This window comes from Pteropus vampyrus, unplaced genomic scaffold (assembly GCF_000151845.1).
Source record: "Pteropus vampyrus isolate Shadow unplaced genomic scaffold, Pvam_2.0 Scaffold162, whole genome shotgun sequence".
Taxonomy (NCBI): Eukaryota; Metazoa; Chordata; class Mammalia; order Chiroptera; family Pteropodidae; genus Pteropus; species Pteropus vampyrus.
Genome location: NW_011888943.1, coordinates 2,351,812 through 2,355,958, shown reverse-complemented (window position 1 = coordinate 2,355,958; position 4,147 = coordinate 2,351,812).

Here is a 4,147-nt window from a genome sequence, read left to right as displayed (position 1 = left end):
TTATTCATACATCGTTTTGTATTGTATTTTTTATACTTGGTGTTCTGATGGCCTTTAGGTTTTTTATTTATTAAAAAAACTTTGGATCATCCCAATATTAAATTTTGTACTTTCTTCTTTTTGGTAAAATAAACAAAATGAAAATGCCATTCTTTATTGAACTACAGATATAAATCTGAACTCCTATAAGATTCTGGAATTCGAGATATGTTTCAGAGATTATTTCCTCCAATAAATGTTTTTTTGGAGATGCTATATGTAAATTTTTCCTCACCACAGATTCAAAACATTTACTGTTCCAAGAAATAAATAGGTTGGTTTTTTAAAATAAGATATAACCCTAATAGGTCAATAAGAGATGAAATTACAGTTATCTTCTCAGAAAGTTAACCAGAATGGTCGCATTTCCACACAGAACCTTCCCATTTGTAGAATCTAGAATCATTTTCAAATAAGTATAATAAAAACAATATTCTTTAGCTATACATTTTATTTTAAAGTAGCAGTTGCCAAGCCGTATTTATATTTATACATATGTTTACTGCTGGAGAAGCCTAAACATTTTGTCTCATGACCTTTTGTTTAAGGAGAAATTAAATTATTACAGTTCATATTCTTCATCTCCCTCCAAAACTTATCAGCACTGTGAGATCTATGTGTAGCAAAACTTTCTTTGACGGTTTCTGTATGGACTTTATTCTTGTAGAGTACATGTTTCTGTGTATTTGCTATAATTTGTCGCAACAGGATTTAATCGTTGCGACTAGATTTAGTGAGATAGTTAATAGTTACGGTCACCTGAATTTAATGAAGAGAGACCATGTTTGCAAAGAGAAAACTCATTATTGTAAATATGCTAATTTCCCTAATTATTCTGTAAGCTGACATTTTAGTTGGAATCACAAGGAACAGGATTTTTCAGTGAACCTAAAACATGTATTATAAAATTCATTTGGAAGAGTAAAAAAAGGTCCAAAATTATTTAACAAAAAAAAAACAAGATATCAATACTTATTATAAGGTATAATAATTAAATGGTTAAACCTAATGGCTTACTGGTTAAACTTTCCAAAATAGTTCTTGCCTCTGACTTATGCCTTAGGTGCTGTAGGAATAGAAATATATGAGGAACTGAGGACATGGATATAGGAGGAAATATTTAGAGGCAGCGGGCATTCAGGCATCTGTTACCTTTTCCTTCAGGCGTTAGTTTCCGGTTGTAACCGGATGTAAGTTTATCAGTATGGAGGAGTGGTTTTGATACCAACGAGATTCGCTGTGAGTTGGCAGGTGTAGGGAAGAGACCCTCTGTGTCTTCAATCAGTTATAATTCTTAGTTTTGAACCCACAGGGATGTCCGTGTGTAAATGCTTACACTAGCGCTCCCTTTATCATTATCTCTAGAAAACGACCCTTATTTGGCATCAGAGATTTCCGCCCCCCCCAACCCCAGAAAGAGAGCCTCACCCTCAGAAGTACTCGAGGAGCTAAAGCAGCAGCTGTGCCCTGCTTCTCAGACCAAGATCAGCAGCAGCCCTAACAGGACTAGTCTATGAATTTAGCTGACACTTCCGATGATGATGTGCTGAGCAGAAGGCAATCCAGTGTGTTCCTGCACAGTTTTATTGGCTCTGCAATTTTTTGAACTCATAAAAGATGTTTTGTCAGTAAAAGAAGCCGGCACACAGGGAATGAATAATTATGTAATAAGGCATTATTTCCCATGGTCTAATAACCATAACCTGTTTTAACTATTACACATTATAATATCAATAAAGTCTTGGTCATTTATTATCTATTATCCAAATCTTCTCCTCTCAGTAAAGATATTAGAAAAGGTCAGAGCTGTTGTCAGATCCCGGTGATAAAGAGCAGGATGGTGCTTTGGAAAATGGCAGTTCTCAGAGCGTTAAGGACGATAAACTTTTTTAATTGAATTGTAAAAGTTTATAACGAATAAAGAAACTCTTTTAGGTGATTTTAATGTTATTTGGTCGTTTGAAATATTCCACAGATGGAAACAGATGGTAAGGTCGTGAAGTGGGTGTGTATTCGGCATTATAAAATGCAAACACATTTTCTCCATGGTAGAGAGGTAGCGATGTAGTCACGATGACATGATAGGTCACCATCTAATTTCTGTGAAGATCAGATACTTGAACATGACAATAGAAATAAAGAAGTGGCTGAGGCTTTTGTTCGCAGCAAGGGGGCTGAGACCAGCCAACAAATCTCCTTTTGATGAAATAAATACGCATTTCCCATTTTCCCTTTCAAATGATCTTGACCAGTTCTTGTGAGGATAAGGTACAGTTTAGCCGAGAAGAGAATGGGCATTCATTAGTAGCAAAGGGTCATTTTAAATAGAAGGATCAATTTCTAGCAAGACAAATGTAGTAGACTGCAAATTTCTTGAGGGCAGATTTTTGGTCTTTCGTTTTAGAGTCATTTACTTACTCATTCGACGAATAATTGGTCAGTAGTTACCATGTGGCAGGCGTTTCTCTAGGCACTTAGCATACGTAGACAAATATAGGGAGGTCCTCATGGAGAAGGGGCTGTTCGAGCAAGGACTTGAAGAGGATGAGCGTCAGACATGCGTATTTGGATGACGAGAATTCCAGGGAGAAGGACGGTCCAGTGCACAGTCACAGAGGTGGCTGGGCCTGTACCTGGGCTGTTTGGGGAGCAGCAGGGAGGCCCGTGTGTCAGTAGGGGGGTGAGCAGCCTGGGGAGAAATAGAGGAAATCAGAGAGCAAATGGGTAGATGGCGCTAGATCATTAAGGGAGTCATTATCAGGGCTTTAGATTTTACTTTGAGTGAAATGGGGTGCCTTGGGAGGTTTTACATAAAGAAGTGACATGACGTGACTTATGATTCAGAAGGCACACTCTCGAAGGGATATCTGCACCCCGTGTTCATTGTTACATTATTCATAATAGCTAAGACGTGGAAACAACCCAAGTGCCATTGACAGATGAATGGATAAAGAAACTGTGATATACATTTATATATTATATGTGTGACACTTATGTGATCTATGTATGTGTATGTATGTATGTGTGTGTTATGTGAGATGAAATAAGTCAGAGAAAGACATACTGTATGATGATCTCATCTGTATGCGGAATCTAAAAAACAGAACCCAGAAACAGAGATCAGATTGGTGGTTCAGAGGCAGGGGGCTGGGGGTGGGAGAAATGGGTGAAGGTCGCTAACAGGTACAGACTCGTAGTTATAGGATGACTAAGTTCTGGAGATGCACTATACAGCATGGTGACTGTAGTTAGCAGCATTGTACAGTCAGCCCCCATATCTGCAGGGTATAGACTCAACCAACTGTGGATTGAAAATATTCAAAGTGAAAAAAGTTACATTGTTGCTGATGTGTCCCGTGTAGTTAGGCCTGTGATGGCTGCCTCTGTGCTGAACACGGACAGACTTTTTTCCTTGTCCTTATTCCGTAAACAATGTAGTATGACAACTTTCCATCGTATTTCCATTGTGTTAGGTATTATAAACAATCTATTTATAATGATTTAAAGTGTATGGGAGGATGTGTGTAGATTATAGGCAAATGCTAAGCCATTTTATACAAGGGACTTGCACATCTGCAGATTATGGTATCTGTGGGGGGTCCTGGAACCAATCCCCCTCAGATACCAATGGACCACTCACTGTCTCGTGTATTTGAAAGTTGCCAAGGGAATAGCTTTTAAACGGTCTTATCACAAGAAAAAGATATTGTAACTACGTAAGCTGATGGATGTTAACTAAACTTTTGTGGTAATCATTTTGTTATACATACATCTATCAAGTCATTATGTTGTACGCTTAAAACTTATACAACGTTGAATGTCAATTATATCTCGATAAAACTGAGTGGGGAAAGGAACCCTCTGGAAGCTCGTTGAAAACGTGCTGTTAGCAGGCAAGTACCAAAGCAGAAAGACCAGTTAGGAAAGCCCAGCAGCGGTCTTAGAGAAACCAGAGTGCTTGGACCAAGCTGGGTGTCGAAGATGGTGATAAGTGGTCAGAGTCTCCATGGGTTTGACTGGTCAGACAACACGATTTTCTGTAGTTTCTACGTGGACTGTGATGAAAACGAGCAGTTGGGGATGGCTCCAGGGTTCGGGGCCTGACCAA